The 24,235-nt window shown below is 53.6% G+C and overlaps 1 protein-coding gene across 8 annotated transcripts in view; it reads left to right on the top strand.

Moving 5' to 3' along the window:
• Window positions 1-24,235, top strand: part of PRKAG2 (protein kinase AMP-activated non-catalytic subunit gamma 2) — a 251,486-nt gene that overhangs the window by 41,243 nt on the left and 186,008 nt on the right. Inside the window, exon 1 of one of the 8 annotated variants that reach the window (XM_069461981.1) lies at window positions 10,836-11,276. The exons of the other annotated variants lie outside the window; for them this stretch is intronic. The gene's annotated coding sequence lies outside the window, so the exon portion shown is untranslated. Of the gene's footprint in view, window positions 1-10,835; window positions 11,277-24,235 lie in introns of those variants that run through there. 8 annotated transcript variants of the gene reach the window in all.

Genomic DNA, 24,235 nt, shown 5'->3' with positions numbered 1-24,235 from the left:
GTTGCCCAGCGTGCCCGAGGCACAGGGTTCGTCTCGTGCATGTTTGTAGGATTAAATCCAGCCATGAGCAAGCTCAGTTGGGTGTCTGGTTCTCCGCCAGGGGTTATGCATATTCATAAAAAGACTGCCGTCATCACAGTATTTTAAGATATCATTGAGGATACAAAACATACACTCAATGTGTTAATAATCAGAGAATTATATAAAATGAATTTTATGAGAAAAACAGAGCATCGTGCCGTATTGGGTTCGGGGCTCACGCTCAAAGGCCCCTTCAGTTCAAACTGGATTCATTACCTGGGTGGTAATGGCAGCGGAGTGGACAACTTCCGGAAGCACTGAGTTGTGTGAGTTTATTTAGGGTTAGGGACAGGAGGGAGTCAGGAGAAAGAAAGAAAGAGAGAGAGAGGGAGGAAAATACCGAGCAAGTCTCGGCTGAGTCACACCAGAGTAAGGAGTGACCTCAGATTCTCAGGGGCCAGCAGGGACGGAAGTGTGATTCTCTCGTGCCCCACGTCCTATTTATTTTGGGGACCCCTAACTGAGTCCTTGCTGTGAGGGGGGCCAGAGAGGCGTCAGACACAGCACAGCTCGTAAAGCTCCCACCTGGAAGTGGTGCACGGCTCGCCTGGGAACGGCCAGCCGGTGGCCCAGCGTGTGAGGGTGGCGTGGTCCCCCCAGCGGGAGGGGCTCCAGGATGGCGTCACAGCCTCATCACAATGTAGAGCACCTGTCTCCTCGTCAGGTCTCCTGGCTTCCTACAGTCACCTGCAGTCTATTTCCCGACCGCAGCAGGAGCAGCGCGGTCCGATCGCACGCGCATCTCCTCAGCATTCGGATGTCAGGACACAGGCAGAATGGCAGGAAGAGGGAAGAGCAAAGTAGAGCGAAATGTGGCCCAAACTGAGATCTTTGAGCCAGTTACAAAGCTTCCCGCTAAGAAGCTTTCTAACTCATAGAACATTACAGATGTTCTGGACCACGGGCAGTTTACTGCCTGCCCTTGAATAACCCAAGTCCAGGTGATTGCTTCTCAGTTTGCTTTAAATTAAAAGCTGATCCCTTCTTAAAGGGAGAGCTCAGATTTCCGACTTATTTCCCTTCTCATGGGCACCTTCGATTTTGACTCTGTCAGTGGTACCAGGAACAACTGGGCCCTTGATCGTGCTATTTTCTCTCTGCTGGTTTCCCCGTCTTTGCAGGGAGGTGATTTGGCGATACCAGTGGTTCTTAATCAGGGAATGTTTCAGTCACCCAGTTCTCAGCCCCAGAAATATTGATTCAGTAGTTCTCAAGCAGGATCTGTTTTTTGAAAAAGTGCCCCAGAGATTCTGATAGTCCCTGCAGGTGAAGAGCTATTAGACGAATGATTTAGCCAGGGGTGGACCTGACCTCCTTCCAGCTACCCCCACTGGGAATGACTCTGGACCCCTGTCCCTGGGCTTATCCTCAGGGAAGGCTCCAGAAACAACCAAGAGTGTCGTCTCTTCCCGTCCCCCTCCCCAGCCCCTGAAGTTGTGGAGTTGAGAAGTTTCCATAGGAGATGAGTCGCCGGATAGTCAGGCCAGGCAGGGGGAGGTTCCTTGTCCTTCGTTTCCACTTTCTTGCCCCCAGACCTACTTGGCAGAGGGGTCTGCCTGGCACACGTGAGGGCGCATGATTGGGGCCAAATTCAAGAGCCCCTGTTTCCAAATAAGGTCACATTCTGAGGTTCTGGGGGTGAGGACCCCAGGGTGTCGTTCTTGGGGGCACACAGTTGAACCCATAACAGCAGGGAAGAGCGTAATATTTTCTGAGAGACTTCTTTGAAAATTGTTAAAATGGGACACGTGCGGAGGCTCAAGCCTGTAATCCCAGCGCTTTGGGCGGATTGCTGGAGGCCAGGAGTTGGAGACCAGCCTGGGCAACATATTGTTGAGACCCCATCTCTACCAAAAACAAAAAGGAAAATATAAAATAAAATTGTTAAAATGTTGTTAAAGTTTTAGTGTTTATTCAATTTTCAGAAAAGATTGTTGGTGTGAAATTTTTGTAAGCCAACAAAACTGGATACACGTTTTTCCTGTTCTTTCTGAGCTTCCCAGAGAATGTCCCCAGGCAGCTGCCTAGAAGAAGCCACACCTGGCCGGCCACCTGTGGGGAGGAGACCGAGGAGGGGCTGCTGCGCCAGGCCAGGGGCCAGGAGCAGGTTCAGTGGCTGAGCTTGCGTCTCCTCCGCTGTGGGCGTGGGGAGGGCGGGGAGGGGGCGGTGGGAGCTGACCCGGCTGCTGGGAGGAATTCTCAGACCGAGATGATCACGGTGATACCGCCAGGCTCGGTGGCAACGCAGCTTCCCCAAGCTGATGAATTGCTAGAGGGTTTTTTTTGTTTTATTTTATTTTTTAAAACCGGGCTGAACATTTTCTGTTGTGGATTTATTGTGTCACCCACCCCAACAGCCACTTGGAGAAGGAGGGAGTCTGACCCAGGGTGTCCGCATGGGTGCGCTGCCAGCCTCCGGGGCCAGGTGCGGGCAGCGTGGTCTGCTCACGTCCCCTCCCGGCTTGCCCCTGGCCCTGGGCGCCCAGCCTTTCACAGCCCCACCTGCCTCAGCCCAGCCCTGGGGGCCCCGGGACCTTCGCCACCCGCTGACCATCTAAGTGTTCTGAGCCTTCTTCCCGTGGTTGGCTCAAAGACTCGGGCTCGGGCCTGACTTTCGCTCCTTTTTACTCCAAAGGTGCCTTTGAAAAGTCAGTGCTCGGTCAGCTGGTTGGCTGAAGCAGGCTGAGGTGACAACAAAGTCACGCAGCCCTTCTCCCTGACCCACGGCCCCTCTGAAGCCACCTGGGCTAGAGGCTTCCTGGGTGTCGTCAGTTTTGCTCCAGCCCCTGTCCCAGCCAGAACATCATCCTGCCCAGAGGTGACTGCAGGTGTCTGTTTCCAGAGCTTTCTATCATTCACTTTCCACCAATTCCTACTTTGCCTTAAGGTTCAGAGTCTCTGTGACTCTGTCCGGTGGCAGTTGTCATAGGCAAGATCCCCACAGGGGCTCTCTAACACCCGAGTCACCCATCTCGGGGAAGGGCTGTATTACCTCCTGGGCTGTTGGTTCCCATCAGCTCCCGGGCTGTGTTGACCTCCATACAACTCAGAAAAGAATACAAGGCCGGGCGCGGTGGCTCACGCCTGTAATCCTAGCACTCTGGGAGGCCGAGGTGGGCGGATCGTTTGAGCTCAGGAGTTTGAGACCAGCCTGAGCAAGAGCGAGACCCCACCTCTAAAAATAGAAAAGAAATTATATGGACAGCTAAAAATATATATAGAAAAAATTAGCCGGGCATGGTGGTGCATGCCTGTAGTCCCAGCTACTCGGGAGGCTGAGACAGGAGGATCGCTTGAGCCCAGGAGTTTGAGGTTGCTGTGAGCTAGGCTGACGCCACGGCACTCACTCTAGCCTGGGCAACAGAGTGAGACTCTGTCTCAAAAAAAAAAAAAAAAAAAAAAAAAAAGAAAAGAATACAGATGTGCATAGGTGTGCATGCGTGTATATGTCTGTGCATGTATGTCTGTGCATACACATATACATACATACATACATGCTGATTTAATCCTCACAGTAATCCTGTGGGGTAGGTATAATGATCACTAATCCCATTTTACAGATGAGGAAACTGAGGCATAGAGAGGTTAAGTGACTTACCCAAAGTCACAGTGCTAGCAAATGGAAAACCTGGAACTGAACCTGCAAAAAAGTAGCATCAGTTTAAAAGGACGAGTGAAGATGCTTTTATCCTTCACAGCACAATCAGGAGGAGGAATCCAATTTGTCCGAGCGAGGACATGCTTAGGGGCATTGTTATCGAGGGCAATCCAGGAAAAAATCATTTCATGTCCTAGTGTGGCTGGTGTTTGATTTTGATTAAACTGGGGTGGGGGGAGCCTTATGGTGCTGAGCAGCAGCTTGGCCTCGCCCAGCCCGGCAGCTGGAGCCTGCTGTAGACTGCGCCCTCGGGGCTGTTTCAGGTCATAGCCGTTCAGAGCCGCAGCACCTGCCTGAGACCAGCCGGGCTTGTGCGTCAGCCGTCAGCTTTCTGCTCCAGATGAGCCAAGCCCGGGCCAATCCTGCCTCCCAGCATAAAAGGAAAGTAGAGTTGCCGCGAACCTTCCAGAGCCTTCCACAGAGACCCTTGGCGGTGTGTTGCATAGAGACCCTTGGCGGTGTGTTGTGGGAGAAAGCCAGGAGGATGTGCTAGGGCCTTTCGAAACGTGAGGACCCTCCAGTGCCTCCGGTTTTACCTAATTCTGCTTACTTCAGCCTAGTCTTACTCCATTCGTGGAGCTCTTTCTTTTTGGTTTTTTTTTTTTTTTTTTTTTTTGAGACAGAGTCTCGCTCTGTTGCCCGGGCTAGAGTGCCGTGGCGTCAGCCCAGCTCACAGCAACCTCAAACTCTTGGGCTCAAGCAATCCTCCTGGCTCAGCCTCCCGAGTAGCTGGGACTACAGGCACGTGCCACCATGCCCGGCTAATTTTTTCCATATATATTTTTTAGTTGTCCAGATAATTTCTTTCTATTTTTAGTAGAGTCTTGCTCTTGCTCAGGCTGGTCTCGAACTCCTGACCTTGAGCGATCCTCCCGCCTCGGCCCCCCAGAGTGCTAGGATTACAGGCGTGAGCCACCGCGCCTGGCTGTGGAGCTCTTTCTTAAGACTTTCTCCTGAAGCAGACACTTCTTTCTGGAAACTTCTAAGGTGGCTGCTGTGTATACCACGCATGGTGCTGCATTGACTCAGCCTGCTTATTCCTTGACTCCACAACTTTCTCCTGGCCAGGACTGAGGTCCATGAGGCTGGCGTCTCTCTCTTCTATTTGTCTGTGTCCAGCAACCCAGCGCCAGGCTGCACACAGCTGGGGTTGTGTAAATACTTGTTGACCAGGGGAGGGGGCACTGGGAGACCGAGTGTGCATTCGTGTTAGGGGAGCAGCCCGTCTTGGCTTTGTTTAACTAAAAAACGAAAGAGAGAAGTGGGGGCTTCCCACGTGCCAAGCTATTTCTTTTGAAGAGGAGTGGCCGGCCCCAGACCCTGCTCCTGCTTCTCGGGTCTGGGGACCTCTCCCCTCCGTCAGCTGATGCGCAGGTGTGCGCCATGTGCCCTCCAGGGGTCATAGGAGCTGGGCCCTCAACGTGCAAATGCTAGAAGCCGGGGGACCCCACAGCAGCGGGTGTGGGAGAGTCATTGTGATGGGGGTGGGGCTGGGTGGGGTCAGACACGTGGCTTTGAGAGTACTTGAGTGTGTTGTATTTACCCTACACCCATCGCTGCTCCTTTGGTGCGCAGCTTCTTGTTTAAAAGAGTCCCAGCTGCCTCCTCTCATTTCTGCTCCTGGAGTGTGCACGCGTAGGGCTTGTTCAGACTGGAGTCAGGGAAGTCACTGTGGGGCCACGTGAAAAACCTTGGCCAGTTCCCCCGTAGGTGGGCCACTGTCTTCCTTGTCAGACGCATGGGGTGAAGATTGGGGCACCTGGGACTCAGCATCCAGCTGTGTGAGCTTGGGCAGGACACTCCCCAATTGGTCACGTGTGACTTAGAGTTTATGGACCTATTGGCTTATTCGATAGGGTCCCTGATTCAGCAGGTGACGTGCTCCAAATGCAAATGAGCCGCAGAAGTACCCACATGTACATGCAGTGCACGGGCACTTCTCTGGACAGAGGGATCCAGGGCCCTCGCCCACATTGAGGCCCAGGGGAGCCTGTGGCCGGAGTGACTTCCACCTGTGAGGCTCCAGGCAGCATCCTAAGTCTCGTGAGACCTTCAAGTAGTCAGAATTTGGCTTTGAAAGATGGAAAAACTGTGATCCTTTGGGAAATGTGAAGTTGTTTTTGTTTCTTCTCCATTAAAATCAGGGCATAAGCTCTTAATGATTCCACATGTCTTTGCAATGCAGAACTGCTAGTTCTATCCAAATGGCGGTGTCCAGGAGCAGCTGGGTGGCAAACTGTTCTCGGCTGGTCTAATCTCAGCTCAGCCGTTCGGCAAGAGTCTGGTTAGTTTGGGAAATATTGGCAATCTCCAGCAACTGGAGGTGGAGGAGGCTGCATGTCCCCCTGATAGCCTTGGGACTGGGTGGTCTGCTACAATGAAAGGAAATCTTCCACCAGAGTTTGCAAATCCCTGCAGACAGTTTTTGGTGGCAGTTCCAACCTGTTCTTGTAGCTCAGAGGACGTCTCGCTGCTGTCCTCCATCAGATTCCCTCTGAGCAGGACCCAGAGGTATTCCTAGGACGGGACTGGTCAACCTAACAGCAGAGCTCAGAAGCAGGGTCCCCTGAGAGGGAGGATGCAGGACCAATGCACCTGGGCCTCCAGGGCTGTAGCAGGTAGGCTGCCCGGCTGGCCAGGTTCGCTATCTGCTTATTCACGGGGGCTGCAGCCTGTACCATCCTCCTGACTCAGCACTTACCTTGCACATCATTCATTCACCAGTGAAAAAGTATTTCTAACTTCTCTTGAGCTGATGAACAAGCCCTCTGCTGTGGCTTTCAGCAAGGATGTCCATGGTGCAGAGCAGCTCTCTTGGCATGTTGGTCTCCAATCGGGGGATTTCAGAAGCAAACACACTGCTCCAGCATATCACAGAGGGTTCATGAGTGCAGGGGCCTCACTGCTGTTGTAGGAATGGGGCACCATGTAACATGCCACCCCGTCGACATGCCAGTATATCTCAGATGCTGTTCCCAAAGGGTCGCCCAGCCAACAACGCCATGTCCCCCTCCCCAGCTGCCCAGGTCTTGCGTGAAATGCTAATGTGGCCAGTGAAGCCAGGAGCCAGGCCCTGAGCCCAGGGGACCCCTCTTGTTTCAGGGCCTCGCAGCTCTGCTGCCCCGGCCTCCGGCTCTCCGGCGCACAGGTCTCGCAGCCCCAGGACTGCTGACTGTGAGGCAGGGACAGGGCAGGCACCTGGAAAGCTGCTGGGGGAGAGGAATAAAGGCTTTAGTGGGCAGCATTTGTCTGCCCAGGGCAGCGGCTGTCAGCCCTCGTGCAGACACACCCTCTGCAAGCTGCCCATGTAGGCCTCGTGCCGTGGCTGGCTCTGGACACGGGGGTGGGGGGTTCTGGGGTCGAGTTGCCACTGGGGCTGTGGCCATGCTGTCCTGTGTAGCAGTTCCTCCTCACGGGGGCGTGAGCTTGGCATGCAGCGTTTGACTTCTAAGTTCATGGCTGAAGATGACATGGGATTTGGCAGGGATTTGTGCTAGATTCCCAGTTTGCTGAGAAGTCTAACGCACGTCATAATCCAGGGGTGGGGGCCAGAAGGCACACTTTTTACACACGTGTGCTCATGTGCTTCTAGTCTTCTGGGCCACTTACCCAGCCCAGGCAATACTGTGCATGGTTTGAGATTTTCCTGTTGCATTTACCATGCCATTTGTAATTGAAATCGCTGTTTTGATTTGTTATGTGATTTCATGATATCCCAATGTATGACTCTATGAGAACACGCTTGACAGTATCACGTGTTTTGCACACTCAGGTGGTATCCAATCCGTCCCTATTGCCGCAGAGACTGTCTTTGTTTATTTCAGATGTTCTTTGGGATGGGCCCTGAATGGGGAATTACCACCTTAGAGTGTGTGAGCATAGTCCTCTTATTTTTAATTATACAAGAAATAATCAAGTGTGGTCCACAGAAAAACTAGATGATATGAAAGAGCAAAAATAAATAAGAGGGGCAGTGGGCCTGTTAGAATAGGGTGGGACAGAGCCGGGCTTTGCAGGGCAATGCAATGGTGATCAAATCCTGGCTTTGCGACTTATCTGTTCTGTAACCTTGGTGACTCAGCCTCTCTGAGCTTTGATTTGCTTATTGATAAAATAGACCGTATTTTATGCAGATTGAGGTAGCATATGTAAAATGTGCGGCACTAAAAATACAATAAAAAAATCAATTCTAGGAGAGGGACTAGGTAATAACCTACAGATGCCAGGGAAAGGCTACGGGGGTGGGGGCGGGACCTTCGAGTCATCCTGACGGTGGGGTCAGCAGGGTGCCCCCCGGGTGCTGGGGGCCCACGCGGACTGGCCGGCAGCTCTGAGCAAGCCCGAGAGCTTGGAAGGGCGACTGTGGGCCGGGGGTTGGTTCTGTGGGTAGCGTGGAGCCACTGAAGGTGCTCTGGTCTGGTTCGGTTTTGTTACTGCTTTGTCTTTTTTGGTCTGGCGAGGGTGCTAAGAGTGATGCTTGTAAAACAGTGTTTAGGAAGATGACTCAGGGAGAGGGGTGAGTCAGAGGGGTCGTGCCTCAGGAAGGAATATCCTTTCCGCTTCTCGTTCCGAGACCAGCCCGTGGCACCAGCGGTGGTCTTCAGGCTTTGCTGCACCTCTGTGATCTGCTGGCTGTGTCCTTCCAGACAGCCGAGGAGAGTGGGTGGGAGAGCCGAGAGCCTGGCAGGGAAGCAGGAACCACCCACACGCATCTAGGCGTGCAGGGAGGGTTTGGAAGCGAGAGTGAGATGAAGACAGTCACCATACTTGCAGTTGGCAGCTTGCAGGCAGGAGCAGAGCTATTTATTTTTCTTAATCTCCAGTGAATGATACCGGGTCCCTCAGACATGGAATCGCCTCCCGTCAGAACTGCAGAGTCATCACACCCCGTAAATCACTCTCAGGCGCTTGTCTCCGAGTGCAGCAAACCTTTTGGATCCTTTGGATGGTGGCTCCCATTTCTCTGACATTTCTAGCTTTTCCAAGCAAAACTAATTAGGCTTTTTATCCTTGGGCTTGTTTGTATGCTTTGGAATAAAGCACACAGAAAATAAAACAAGCCCAGCTCACCCAGCGTGGATAGTTCCAGAACCAGCAGGAGAAAATATTGAGGTTGGCAAGATCTCTGGTCGACCACTCACACCGGTGCCCGGGGGCTGGCTGTAGGAGGTCACCCCTCACTCATCGCTAGTGGTGTTAGCTTTTTGCTGCACCTTGAGTTTATGGTAGCACTGCCCTCTGGTTCCAGAACCATCCCAAACATCCCAAGCTGACGCTTATTTTTGTCCAAATGCCTGTTCATGCATTATCCCAGCAGCAGCTCTGAGAGACGTGCGGAGCAAATGTTTCCACTGAGGTTCAGAGAAATGACTGAGCTCTGACTTGGACCCTTGTTGTTGTCACGGAATATTAGTGCTCAGGTCTGAAAAGGACCTTGAGGTACATCATGTAACAAATTGCTCATTCTACAGACAAGAAAACAGAGTTCCAGCTTAAAGTGACTGTCCCCGGTAACCCGCTGCTGGGCGGGCCATCCCCGGGACTGCCAGTTCCTAGAGAGAACTGGCCGCTGCACCCCGCACCTCTTCACTCCGCTCCCAGAACGGACCGCTGGATGGGCAGCGACTGCCTGTTACCCTCCTGGGCTGAAAACGATCTTAAGAAAGCCGCGCACTTCCAGCCTCGTTACAAGTCCCCCGAAGTCCCAGGCTCTGACTCTGTTGCCTTTTTGTTCCTGAGCCTTGGCAGACAGCCACGCAATGTTCCTCTGTCACCCCTGTGAGGCCTTCCTGCTTGCGATGCTTACGTTCATGTCTTCCTACCTTGCACTGCCTTCAACCTTATCTGAACAACAAATCTGCCCGCTAAATCATCGCCTTTGAATTGTAGTCTTCAAAGAATCCTCCGCTTCTTGAATACCTTCCGTGACAGGTCACTGACTCGTTTTTGAAGCAATTCCCCCATTGCTGAACAGTTCAAGGCATTAGCAAGTTCTATTTAATAATGAACATGGCAGGAATCTGAAATGGGGCCCTCGTTTTCTCCTAATGATTCGAGTTCATTTTCTTCCTAAGCAGCTTGCACACTCCTTAGAACATTGTTTTAAGTGTTCCCGGGGCTGGACGTTGTAGCCCACAGCTTAATCTCAGCTCTTTGGGAGACCTAGATGGGAGGATTACTTGAGACCAGGAGTTCAAGACCAGCCTGGGCAACACAGGGAGACCCTTACAAAAAAAATTTTTTTTTTAAATTAGCTGGGCATAGTGGCATGCACCTGTAGTCCCAGCTACTCGGGAGGGAGGCGGAGGCAGGAGGATCGCATGAGCCCAGGAGTTCGAGGTTGCAGTGAGCTGTGATTGCACCACTGCACTCCAGCGTGAGCGATAGATTGAGACCCTGTCTCAAAAAAAAAAAAAAAACTGAAAAAGCCCCAGAACGGGTCAGGAGCCGGGGGAGCGAGGGGGAATGTGGGAAAGAGCCTTTGTTGTGGCTTCTGTGAATAATTTCAGGGGGCTCTGGGCTGTCACTGGCGATCAGAGCAGGGCAGTAATGGCGGGGTGTAGGAGCCCCATAGAGGAGGTGGGGTCAGGCGGCTCACACGTGGGAGGCAAGCCCACAGGTGAGCTGCTCACAGTCTCTAGGAACTGGCTACCCCTGGGAGGGGTGGTCCCTCCTGGGTCAGCAAGGCTCCAGATGTCAAAGCATCAGAATACAAAAAATACAAGAGATGGTGAGGACATGCAGAGACCACGTTGCCTGCTGCAAGTTTGCGGGCTGTCTGGAGTTGGGGGCCTGGGGTGTGCAGCCTTCCTTTGGGAAGGCCGTAGCCGTTATTCTTGCCAGAGGAAGAACTGCATTCCTTATACTCCAAGGACAGGGACCTCCAGGGAGTCCAGATTTCTGAAACCAACAAGCTATTTTCCTCTGAAGGCACCAGCCTTTGCCGTGCTGGCCGGAGGACCTGGAGCCCAGAGCCGTCACCTGCTGCATCACCAGCCCCTGCTCTTCCTGCCTTCGTCCTGCTGCCTGTCTTTTTAAAAGCTGCAGCCCAGCCCTCCCTCCTGCTGGCTTGCCGTGTGGCGAGGAGTTTCCTCCCAGCAGCCCCACACAGGTGGGAATGACAGTCTGCTGCAGTCCTGTCAATGCGGGGTCTGCCCGGGCTCTGCCTGCGTCTTGAGCAGCAGCCCGGCTCTAGCCAGCGAGACTGTCGCCTGCGCTGTCGCAGGCCAGCTCATGCTGTCTGCCAGCCGCTTGTTGCGCGGCTTTGGGGACGGGAAGCACACCCAGCCCCGGCGCCCATCTGTTGCAGGCATGCAGTGGCAGCAGCTCGGAGAGCAGCCGAACCCTGGAGACTGCCTGTGCTGAAGGGGCTGGGAAACCCTTTCTCGGATGGACCTTTGGAGTGAGGCGGCGGGATTTGTCGGAGCCGGTAGTGCCGTTCATCCCGCGTCACTTGCATCCTGTCACCCAGCATCTCACAGCCCTGCGCTGCTTGCTACGCCCGGGAAGAGGAGAGCTGCGGGACCCTCGGGGCTGAGTAAGCAGACCTCCGGGGCTGGCTTTCTGGATGCATGGCGAGCGTGCGTACGTCCAGGTGTGTGGTGTTGCCTCTCTGCCTGCTTGTGTCTGCTTGTGTCTGCGTGTGCAAGACTGATGCCCAGTGTCGCTTTGTTCTCCAGGAGCTCGTATTACATTAAATACCCCAAGGCTGAACAAAATGTTCCTTCTCTCCGTCGGAGCTGTATGTTTTCTCCTTACATAACTTTTTCTTGTGATTTACAAAGAATAACTAATGGAGGTGGTACGTGTGTGGGGGCGTGTTCGTCACTGTTCCTCTGCCGGGGCTGTCTCTGCTCCAGGCTGCGGGGCCTGGCAGGGCTGCCACACGCACGCCGGGCCGGGTGCGGGGCCTCCCCATCCTCCTACCCTGGCTCACCCTTCCCTCGCCGAAGTGAAATCTTAGCGAAGTTGTCATCCTCTGCCTTTCCTTTTTCCTTTTCCTGAATCATCATTTATTAAATTTGACCTGAAAGGAAAAGATTGGGGACGACATGGGGGCCTTTGGGGTGGGCCACAGTGCCCTTGGGACTCTCTTGACCACATGCACACTGGAGCGTGTGCTGGCCTCCTGCCGCAGGGTGGGGCTCTCCGAAGCTCACCTGTTGCTTGTGTAACTCACGGGGGCTACGTGGGAGAACAGGAAGGGGAGAGGAGGGGAGAGAAAGGAGGGCGGGGAGAGGTGATGGGAGATGGCCTCGCCGGTGTCTGGGCACCGAACTGTTCTCTCTGGGCGACCGGAGGGGAGGCTGGGAACCAGGAGCCCCACTGTCGGGTGACTCTGCAGCAACAAGTAGAGCTGCAGGATGGAAAGTGCTAGATTCGGGGACGGCACAGACTTCCCTACCCCACCCTCCACTGACGTTGCTGCGTGGCGCACTGAGCAAGCCACTCACTTTTCTTCTTTCTTTTTTTTGCCTTACAATCACCTTCCCCGAGCCAGAGCCTGCACTAGTTATGTCTGAAGAGAACTTCGGCTGTGATTCAGGGTCCTTGAGTCCTGGTGATTACGAGTGACCCGGGGGGATTATAATAGAAGCATGAGGCTTGATTGCGTCTGAATTTACAATCCAGGTGGAGAGGAAAGGTAGCATTAAACAACTGAAGACTCCTGAGCTAGCAGGGAATTGCATGCGGATGGCAGCCGCCGAGAGGCAGGACAGACATGGGGACACAGCAGGATGTGACAGGAGCCCCCTGCTGAGTGCAGGGGAGGCCCCAAAGCAGGAGTGGCGGAGGATCCGGCATTGTTAGGTGTCAGTAGGTGGAGTCATGCGAGATCGATGGGGGGATCTCAGCCCATGGAGCTTCCTAGGGACGCGAGCCAGTGCCCTGGGGTGCACACACCCCAGAGAGCAGCTCTGACCAGAGAGGGGTGACCGAGGCCTGTGACGGGCCCCACCCGGTCTGGGGCTTCTCACCTTCAACCGCTTCCCCAATGTGCATGGAAACATCCAAGGACTAAATAAATCTAAGGTGGTGTTTTTGGTTTGGTTTGGTTTGGTTTTGGTTTTGGTTTTTTTAGCCCAATATTAGGCCCCGAGACAGGCGCAAACTCCTTTTTACAGAAGAGGAAACTGAGGGTTCAGTGATTAAAATCACTCAGTGAATAAAACTGGAAACCTGGGATATTTAAGGTACTGAGTCTTCTTACCTTGTGGAAGGTGACAGAGGGTTGAGCTGGGAAGAGAAGCCTGGTGTCCCTAGGCCCAACCTGGTCTTCTCAGTGGGGAGTGGCCTGGGGAGGACGGAGGCTGGTGGGCGGGGCTGGGGGGACTGTCCCTTGGCCGTGGGCTTTGTCCATTTGCTGTCCCAGGTCTGGCTTCTCTTCAGAACCCGTCCCCAGGCTGGTGTTAAAATCAACACTTTATCGAGATGGACTCTGGAGTCCTGTGTACCAGTTGCTGGCCTTTCCGAGAAGAGTGAGACTCTGGTCACAACCTTCTCAGTTGACGGTGCTGGGTCTCCAGAGGGTCCCACAGATGCGGGCACTGATTTGGGGCTCTCACTTCTGCTCAGCTGTTAGTAAAGGAACCCTTCTTGGATTTATCCGACCCGCTTACCGCTGTCTGTCAAACTATAGACCTTTGTCTCCCTTTGAAAGTGTTCGAGTCACTCCTCTCAGCAGACGCCACAGTCACGCAGACAGCCTGTAGCTGACAGGGAACGAATGCCTGCACTTTTTGTTCTATGCAATACTTTTTATTAAGTTCAGTTAGTCCTGCAGATCGAGCCAATGGATAACTCCCCATGTAGTCAGCCAGGGTCTTCGTTTCTGAGAAGGACTGTCTCCATGTCACCTCTTAGACTGCTCTTAGCTGTCTGTGTTTCACATTTCGGTAAATACGTATTGACTGTGCATTAGGCCCCAGGCACCAGGCTTGGTGTTTTCGTGAATGTTAATTCTCATGACAATCCCAGGAGTTTTCGTTCTTTTACAAAGAAACTGGGGCTCCCTGAACTTGAATAATCTGCTGAGATTGCACAGCCAGTAAGTGGCAAACAGGAGTCCAAACTCAGGCCCTCTGACCCCTGCAAAGTTGTCCCTGTCACTGCGATGCCTGGGCCACGTGGCAAGTATCTGGCTGTGAAACCTTGCGCCTCAGCTGTCATTGTGGGCATGGTGACTAAGCAGGAAACCCAGGTAGGACCCACGGGCAAGTGGCCGTTCAAGGATGGACATCTCCCCTGCCTCCTTAGGCTCCCGAGCGTGTGCAGGCCGTCCCGAGCCTCACGCCCGCAGCAGGGCTCGAGGCGCCCACCTCGCAGCTCTGCGTGTGTTCCAGCCAAAGCTTTGGTCGGCCTGAACGGAACATCTTCCCACGAGCACGGCATAGGCCCCAGAGCCCTAGGAGGGGTTTAATGTGAGACTGCAGGACTCTAACCTCAATTACTAAAATTTGAGCTAAGAGAAAAATATAATTGAATCACAAGCACCTGGTGCCCAAGAACTCAGCGATGTTCCCCCTTAACCCCAGAGGCCTTTGGCACGGGACTCGGGAGAGTGAGTTGTGCTGTTCACCAGCCAGGTACCGTGGGTGAACTATTTCATATCCGGAGCCTGATTTTTCTTCTAAAAATGGAGACAGCAATACCTGCCTCATAGGACCAAGGGCCAGGTCCTGGCACATAATAGATGCTTAATAAACAGTCAACCCCTGTCTTCAGGTGAGCGTTCACTTGTGGCCTGCCCAGGCAGAGCCCAACAGAACACCTTCCAAAGCAGTCCCTTGAATTGACTGAGCTTTCTGATAGGATTCTCTGGGTCTTGTCACTGACTGTTCATCAGACAGCTGAGGCAGGAGGGCTTTGGGTTCCATGGGGTCCCTGTCGTCCCCTTGTTGCCCCAGTGCTTCCCTCTTCCTGCTCTCCACCTGTGCTGGGTGGTGGTCAGGCCCCCACCGAGTCACTCAAAACTCGGGGACAAGGTCTGCTCTCTCAGCTGTCTCCTATCCCACTGTGGTTCTCCTGGAGGTCACGGGGCAGGTTCACAGGATCTCCCCGGAATCGTAAACTCCCCCCGGGATTCCCTTGGCACCTCTCGCCCTGAGCTGTAGCAGGGGGGTTGGGGTAGGGAGAAAGCGGAGGAAAAGCAAAGCCAGACTTACGTGTTTGTTTGGTTTTACTTTGTGGGTGAGGTACATGGTGGCATTTTGTTGTTTAATGTCTGCTGTTTAGGGAGTCTGCCACCTGCCTGGTAATAAGGGCTCGTTAGTCACCTGTGAGTTAGAGACTCGCTGTGCAGATTCCAGTAAGATGCAGACACCCGCCAGGCCGTGGGAGTAGGCCCAGCCACCTCCACCCCGTTGCAGGTATTATCCACACTGCCCCACTGCCCGGCCGCTGCGTTGGGGGCGGCAACTTGGTGGGGGGTCCAGGCAGCCCAAGGTGCAGCCTCGGGGCAGAGCAGAGGGCCGGGAAGTTGGGGGGCCTTGTTCTCCAGCCTGCTTTCCTTTTCTTTTTGGTCCAGGGCTCCTATAGTTTGGGTGCTCCCAGGAGGGGGTTTCACTGCCTCTTGGAGAGAGAACTAGATACGGAATCGGGGGCTAAGGAGTGAGACAGAGAAGCGCCAAGCCTCAGAAAATTTTGTGGGACTTTTCTTTTTCTCATAACCCAACAGCTAATGCTTTTGACCTTAAATGCAGACGTTCTCCTTGTCTGCAAGGTTGGCCACATCCCATTCAGAAGTAAAGTTGGAGCTGACACGTGTGAGCATGTGGGGGAATTCTGAGACTTCCCTGGAAGGCCTAGGGCCCATCTGGAGATGTCCACCGCGGGGTGGCTTGTGTTTGAGAAAAGGTGGGAAGGAAACAACAAAATATCATCCTCACCTGGTATAAGGATGGTGCACGAAACTCCACTTGACCGGGGTCAGTAAGCAGCGTCTTCCATGACCCTTAGCAGGTGCGGGGCTCTTGCTGTCTATCTAGGGGAGGAAGAGTCTCCTTCCGGGATGAGAGAGACTCTGGCCCTGCCTTGGCTCTGGGGTGGCTGAGGGAGCGGCTGTGGCCCTTTTTTTTTTTTTTTTTTGAGACAGAGTCTCACTTTGTTGCCCAGGCTAGAGTGAGTGCCGTGGCGTCAGCCTAGCTCACAGCAACCTCAAACTCCTGGGCTCAAGCGATTCTCCTGCCTCAGCCTCCCGAGTAGCTGGGACTACAGGCATGCGCCACTATGCCCGGCTAATTTTTCTATATATATATTTTTAGTTGTCCATATAATTTCTTTCTATTTTTAGTAGAGACGGGGTCTCGCTCTTGCTCAGGCTGGTCTCGAACTCCTGACCTTGAGCGATCCACCCGCCTCGGCCTCCCAGAGTGCTAGGATTACAGGCGTGAGCCACCGCGCCCGGCCGACTGTGGCCCTTTATAAACACCGTAGCCATCAGGTGGTTAAATCCTGTCCTACATTCTTATCAAAGCAGGGAAGTGTGCAGAGCTGTTTTTAGAAATATTTTCACCAATAAGCATCAGAAGAGTGATTTCTACTTATCCAAAACAGTAAGTAACTCATAGTCCTACAATTGCCATTCCCTGAGGTTTCTCTACCTATACCTCAGGCCTTCTCTACCCAGCCTGGCAGGAAACAAAGGTGAACTTTCTGGATAACAGCACTTGCCCCCAGTGAAGGGTGGGGCTCAGACACCAGCTCAGCCTCCTATGTCGGAGTCCAGGGTGGGCTGGCAGAGCCGGCAGGAGTCTGGATGTGTCCTGGGAGGGGGGTTGCGTTTGAGAGCAGGAATGGTACCGTTTGAGCCCCGGGAGACCAATGTGAAGTCGGCCTTCCTGTGCTGAGAAGATGGTGAGAGGAACCAGCAAGCCCTGCCCGCGTAGACGCCCCTGGTACTCGCCAGGTAGAGCAGCAGCTGCGGTCTCGGAATGAAGCCGGCTCCGTTCCTGCCACAGAGCGCGTGCGGGGTTTCTCCGCGGCCCCTGCTGGGGTGGGGTGTGTGGGAAGGGGCCGGGCTGGGCCAGGGATGCATCTGTCTTGAACAGAGACTTGCTCAGATTCCGGAGCCCCCTGGTCCCCGGTGGGATTCGCCCTTAATGTCAGGCCGGGCCCTGAGCCAGTCGCTTACCCAGAACTTGCCAAGCCTGGCTGGGAGCCAGCCGCAGGCATCTGCCGCCACCCACTCCCTCTGAGTCACACCACGCTCATCTGCTCAGATCCCAGAGCCCTGAGACACGCCTGCCGGTTGGTCTTCAGACACGAACTCCAGGGGGGCCACTGCGGGGAGGCGCCCAGGAGCGTCCTGCTGCACTGGGCCTGGCCCGGCACGAGGGTCTACAGGTGCCCCACGAGGGGGCCGAGGACACTCTTCCCTGTCCCTCAGGATAGCCTCAGGCAGCTGCCCCCCGCCTCACCCAGGCCCCCCAAGGACTGCCTGGAGCCAGGGCCCCGGCCCACGGCCATCTGTCCCTCGGTCACCAGGCTCAGCCCTGAGGAGAGGCTTCAGAGGGAGGGGCATTCTGAGGCCTCTGGTTTTTTTTTTTTTTTCCTGTTCACCTCTTCTCTTCCTTTTCAAAGCCCTCCATGGTCTATGAGGACCATTTCCCCACGTCGCCCAAGTGGGGAGGAAAGAGCCACTCTCCAAGTTTACCTGCCCCTGTGCCAGAACCTCCCTGCTAGAGTGGACACTCCCGGGTCCACCCCAGCCTGCCGACTTGGCACCCCCGGTTCTCAGCTGCCCTTATGTGCGCCGGCTTTGCAGGAAAGGGGCCTCCTTTTCCCTGCTCTGTTATCTGCAGAGAAGATTACAGACCTTCTTGTCCAAGGTCCTAGGTCCAACTCGTCACTGAGTCTAGGAGTTTCCCCCAAAAGCACCTTCATTCAGGAAGAGAGATAAGAAAATCATCATGCGTTTGCAAAAAACATCCTTAGAGTATTTTTCAATGATCCCAAATGCCTGGGTGCTGTGGTTAATGCAGCTACGCCTCACAACACCAGAGTACTATCAACTGCTAATATCGAGTGCACTGGCCGATGGAGGAAACCTGAGCATCACTCAGCGCTGCTCTCTCACACGGTCTGGAATGCAGTGAGTGAGAATGCCGGGGGCCAGGCGTGAGCTCAGCCAGCCGTGGTCGTCACATCTGAACATCCGCTGTCTTCTTGGGGCTGAGTGGTCCCTGTACTTCTTCCTTGGCTGGAGGGAGAGGGGGTGGTTTATAGGGAGAGGATGGGGCCTCACGGCCTCGGCCCCTTCCCCGTTCTTCAGGCCTTCCCTTGAGTCTAGGGTTCCCACCACAGCGCTCCCCAAACTGGCCTTCTCCAAGCACTTTTTCTGTTTGACCCTCACCTCCACCCCATCCAAAATTATCTCTCCTCCCCCCTAGGCCTTCAGGGTCTTCTTTTGCGATTAGCTAATCCAATAACCTGCTAATGCAGAGAAGGGTTCAGATTAGTGAGTTCTCTCTCCTGGTCACCTTTGAAATACCGCCTTGACCCACGAAAGGGGTCCAGGAACACGCAATGCAGGCACTTGCGTAGGTTTGTGACATCTCCCACTGCTGGGGATTTACCTTTGGGAGAAACTGGGCTTTTGGTGTCTAACAAATCGTTCTTCCTCGATCTGTAGCCACGGTGCCTCTGAGCTGGGTTCTGGAAGGTACAACGCTGGCCATTTCAGATCGCAGGCGGGGCAGAAGGGGCACTCACCGCGCCCTATCTGTTGGTGCACCAAGCCACGGTGCTTTGGCACCAAGAGGCTAATTGAAACTGGGGGATTTTACTGGAGAATAAAGTGTAACTGTCACCCACAGCACAGCTGCTTCCTGAAAATTCTACTCCTACTCCATGAAAAAGCACATTCACCATTCCAGGGTTAATAATGCAGACATTTCCCCCCTTTCTGTAGCTTGCTTGTTCTACCCTGTGGGTATGGTGCTGGTTGACTGATCACTTTCTGGTTGGCTTTATCGAGGTATAATTTACATACAATAAACCTGTTCTAAGTATACAGTTGAATGGGTTGTAGTCAATGTACACAGTCATGCCGGCACCGCCACGTCATGACACGGAACATTCCATCACCTGCAGAAGGTCCCGTGTCCCTTTGCAGTCTAGCCCCGCCCCATCTTAAGGCTCTCTCGGGTGTGTCTGCGTCCTACCTTTGTACATCCCGTATTCCGGCACAGCACGGACACTTCACAGATGTTTAAGTGAGTAAGTCCCTGGCTTATTCACTTCGCTCTAGCGTATCTTTAAATCCCTCCAAGACTCCCGTTTCCTCCCATTCCTCCTAAGGTGTGAAAGGTTATCTAACGAGCATTTGTTAATAATTTCTTCATTTAGTCATTTCTGATACCAGCTTCTCTGATCAGCGTTAGATAATCAAGGCAACCAGAGCTGATAAAATTCCAGCTGTAAGCGGGACTTGCTGTTCTGTTCGCCTGCGCAGTCACGAGGGAAGGTGCAACTTCTTTTCCCTCCTCGAGTGACTGAGCACGAGCCTCCACTGTGGCTTTTGTTACCTCCCTCCCCGGACCGGAGATCACCGACCTACATCACCCGCTGCCATTCTTTGTTGCTGTAATAAGTGAGGAAGTTCGCATGGGAGCCATATTCGAGCTTACCCGGAGAGCACTCAAAAGGCGCTCTCAGTCTGCAGGGGCTTTTCTGCGTCCCTGACTTCATCACCAAGGATGTGACGTGTCCATCCAGCCTGCCTCCCTCAACTGCCCTTCCCGCTTGTACAGCTGGGATGGATCTTGGCAGACAGGAGAGTGTGGCTGAATCTGCCTCTGTCCTCTCATCAAAGCTCCGAAAAGGAGTCTCTGGTCTACCCTTTGGGCTCAGTAATAATAGCACCTTGCCCCTAAAGCAGTCAAGTATTTTAAAGTGACAGCTGGCATTTTTCAAATGATTATCGTGCATCTTAGTAATCTCAGTCTATGTTAACTCATAGGAGTTACGTGTTTATATACTTCTACATGTTAACTCATTTTTGATAGGACTGCCTGTGATTCTCATTTTTTAGATTAGAAAACAGAGAAATTAAGTAACTTCACAAGCTTACATGGTATTCTGGTCATCTATTGTTAAATAACAAAACACCGCAAAACTTAAAAATAAGATGTGAAATCATCCCTCATGGATTTAGGGGTTGCCTGGCTCGGCCAAGCAGTTCTCCCTGGGGGTTCGTCTTGTCTGAAAGGTCAGGTGGCAGCTGAGCCTGGCGCATTGCAAAGGCTCCTTCACGCTCACACCTGGCGCCTGAGCTGGCTGCGCTCTTGCTCCTGCGGCCTGTCCGCACGGTGGTCTCGCAGTGGTCAGATTTTTGACGAGGCAGCTGGTTTCACGCAGGGAGAGTTCCAAGAGATCCTGCGGCAGCTGCAGGGCTCGTCACCCAGCCTCGGAAGTCAGGTGGTGCTTCTGCTGTTGGCATGACAGCCCAGACCCAAGGACAGAACAGACTCGGCCCCTCCGTGAGCGCACATGTGCGGGGAGGGCCGACGTCCCTCGTGGCCATGCCGACAGCAGCCTGCCACGCAGAGCCCGTATCCACACCACGCCTTCCGCCCCTTCAACGGGGGCTTTCAGACATGTGGGCCATGGTGAGGAGCTTCCCATCGTGGCCTGGCTGGATACACACACTCGAGCAAACTAGCCTCTGGAACATTGGTTCTATTCCATTTTATGAACCACCACCACAACTGAACCTGTTTGGCCTGAATTGATGTTGTGACCTATGTCCTAATTTCAGTTTGGGAAACTGTCCCACACAGGTCCCTTGAGTGCCGGCTCTGTGCCGTGGTGGAACACCGCAGACTGGATAAAACAGAGGTCAATTGGGGCTACACAGAAGCCATTTCTCACCCATGTGGCAAAAGTCCAGAAGTTTGACAATATAATCTGTCGGTGAGGCAGTGGGAAACAGACCCTCTCCTATGTCATGGCTAGGAGAGCAAAACGGTCCAACCCTGAGGAGGACACGTGGGGACATCTGCCGGAAACCCTAAGGGCATCGCCCGTGAGCAGCAACCACACGTCTGGGAACTTATCCCAGAAGGAGGAAGTACGTCCAAAGCTTTCATTGCAAGACTGATTATCTGTAGTGGCCAAGGACTAAAGACACCCTGTGTCATCTACAGGACTGGTTAAACTAGCGTGTTCCAGACAAATGATATGCTGCAAATGCCCGAAAACATCTCTACATGCTGACGCTGAAAGACCTCGCAGGTGTATCAAGTGATGAGCAGGGTGCAGAGCGGAACATAGAGCATAACCCAGAGCCTTCGCGTCGGAGAGGGGACATGCTTTATATTGGCATTTGCATAAAGAAGCCCTAACTGCATATGCAACAAAAGTGGTTTCTATGGGGACGTGGCATGGCTGGGCCAAGGGTGGAAGAATGATTCTTCAATTATTTATCATTTTGTTTTGACTTTTGAATCCTATGAATTTACTTTTTTTTTTTTTTTTTTGAGACAGAGTGTCACTCTGTTGCCCAGGCTAGAGTGAGTGCCGTGGCGTCAGCCTAGCTCACAGCAACCTCAGACTCCTGGGCTCAAGGGATCCTCCTGCCTCAGCCTCCCGAGTAGCTGGGACTACAGGCATGCGCCACCATGCCCGGCTAATTTTTTGTATATATATATTTTAGTTGTCCATATAATTTCTTTCTATTTTTAGTAGAGACGGGGTCTCGCTCTTGCTCAGGCTGGTCTCGAACTCCTGACCTCGAGCGATCCACCCGCCTCGGCCTCCCAGAGTGCTAGGATTACAGGTGTGAGCCACCGCGCCCGGCCGACTTTAAATTCTTAGGTATGAAAATGCAGTGGAGTAAGAGATCACTTTCAACTGGACTCATCAGAAAAGTCGGTGTAGATTTGTGGGAATTGAGCTAGTTCTTGGAGGATGCGCAGGATACAAAGTCCCAGGGGGCGAGAACAGCGTAGCCAGCATGACTCAGGTCATGTGACCTGTGTTCTCCCCTTTCGTGGGAGAAACTCCTTGCCAACGCCAAGAGTGTGTTCTTGAACTCCAACGTGATGAATACCACCTTAAATTCCTGTCCAGTCAAAGTGTTTTAATTTGCAAACCATCACTATGAAGGAATTCTGGCTCTCTGACTGTTACCTTGAAAAGCATTTGTATATGTTAATAATACCCTTCCACTTGTGTGAGTCATAAGCCTCCAGTTTGAGGAGCAGCGGTGGAAGAGGAACAAAGGAACCCAGGCTGTTCCGGGGACCGTGCGTAGGTTTGGCTGCAGCAGGAGAGTGCAGCAGGGGGAGAAGGTAAGGCCGGGGCCTGTCCTGGGCTGCGCCGAATGCCAGCAAGGAGCGTACACCTTCTGCAGGCAGCAGGCAACCGTGCAGGGTTTCAGCCAGCAAGGTCGCCGTGCAATGTGTGTTCTTTCCTCTAGGCTGGGCACACAGACAGCCAAGGGAGAACCGACCTACTGTGACCTTTTAGTTGTGCCCTTTAAGCCATGGAAATAGGGCAGTGTGCAGAGTAAGAGGGGACAAAGTGGGCCCCTGGGAATGTCCCCTGGGCAGCTTCAGTTTTCCCTCTGCCTGTGGAGTTTCCCTTCCTTCTTTGTGGATCTCTCCAAGATCGGTTTAAAAACAGATCTTTGGAAAACGTCAGCTCCCTTCGGCCATGCTAGAAGGTCAGAGGCCACTCACTGTGGGCACAAGGCTGGGATGTGGCGCTCCGTGCTGTGAACGTAGGGGAAGGTGTCCCCAGGACCTCGTAGGCACAAGGGGCAGAGGTATGTGACCCGGAAGACTTCCAGGATCCACCAGTGAGAGCCGAGGGTGAACAGGGAAGGGCAGCAATGCCAGGGGCACCGACTGGGTTCCACAGGGATCCTCTGCTCTAGGAGTATCCCGCAGGACCTGACCCAGAACCTTCTGTGCATTTCAGAGAAATAAAGATCCCAAACCACTCCAGCAGGGAGTAGATGGCAAATGCTGAGGCCATGTTTCTTCCTGGTCCCATCCCTAAACCAGGCAGGCAGCCACCTGGCCCCGGGGACGTTGGGGCTGCCTGGGGCTCCCCCGCAGATGAGGGGTGGGAGACCAGGACCCCGCAGGGACCAGGCCCTACTCACTGGAGGGTCTCAACTGTGTCCTAAGAAACAGCGGCTTTTAACCCCATTCCTAGGGTGGGAGAGTTAGGCTTTTTTACTTTTTCTTCCTTGAAACAACAAAGCCACAAATAACCCCGTTTTTTGAACCTGGCTCCCCACTGGAGCAGCAGCTGATCTAGGAGTCTCTGCTCCTCTGGGGACCCTGGCCTCACATCTCAGCAGTTTTCTTCCTCTCCTCCTTATGTAACGAGCCCCTCCAGAACAGAATGGCTTTGTTGGCAGCGACAAAACAAAATCAGAAAAACCTAGCAAATTCCCTTGTTCGGATTCATCAGCACCGTGGTCTGTAGCCTGGAGTTTCCTCCCAGGAAATGCAAGTTATTCTGCACCTGCTTGGTCTCCCCAAGGAACCAACTGCCCAGAGGGCCTGGTGCCGTGTCCTCAGCCCTAGACCTTCTGAGGCCGCCCCGTGACTCCAGTGTTTGTGGCCCTCACTACCCCTGCCTGGGGCCGAGGGTGGCTGGGCGTGAGAGGTGGGGACCTGGGTTCTCAGGCCCTTCTCCCGGCTCACTTGCTGCCCGACCCTGGCATGGCAGATAATCTCCAAGTGTCCCATGTCTCAATTGTCTTCTCTCCCTGAATGCTGAGCCTTGGACCAGATCCCATCGGCCTCTTGACCCTGAGCCTGAGCGTGGAGTGCGCCTCTTCCCTGTGTTCTGGGAGGACCCGGAGCTGTGGACACTACTGTTCCCAAGGGGACCAGTGACCACAGATGTCTCTGAGGAGCCCCAGGCAGGCCCTTAGCTATGTCACAGACCCCTTTTGTCTCCTGTAGTCACGACCCAGGGTGGTGGTCCAGGCTGGCATGGTAAGAGATTGGTTGGCAGGTGAAATTGAGGCCATCTCCAGCAGTTTGCCATTATTCGTTTTAAAAAAAATTAACAGACTTAGAGCAGTTTTAGGTTTACAGAACAATTGAGCAGAAGGAACAGAGGGTTCCCATGTGCCCCCCTCCCCACCGCCCTTAACAGCAGTTTCCCCGTTATTGGGTCTTGCATTAGTGTGGTCCGTTTGCTACGATCAATGAGCCCTTATTGATACGTTGTTATTAGCTAAGGTCCACGGCTCACAGTAGGTTCACTCTTGGTGTTGTGCATCTGTGGGTTTTGACAGATGAATGATGACCTGTGTCCACCATCACAGGATCACCAGGGTAGTGTCACCGCCCTGCACGTCCCCTGTGCTCCGCCGACGCATCCTCCCTCCTTTGCCCACGCCCGGCTGCTGTTACTCCCCATCGGTGTGTCCTGTGTCGCCCTGGGACTGCTCACACCCCTGGGCATGAATGCAGGGTGCACCTCCAGGGAGCATGTGAAGGCGTAGTGTCGTCATGGTGCTGGGAGGAG

Source organism: Eulemur rufifrons, chromosome 29 (assembly GCF_041146395.1).
Source record: "Eulemur rufifrons isolate Redbay chromosome 29, OSU_ERuf_1, whole genome shotgun sequence".
Lineage (NCBI taxonomy): Eukaryota > Metazoa > Chordata > Mammalia > Primates > Lemuridae > Eulemur > Eulemur rufifrons.
The sequence above is the reverse complement of the archived record's forward strand: the minus strand, read 5'-3'. Positions and strand labels throughout refer to the sequence as shown.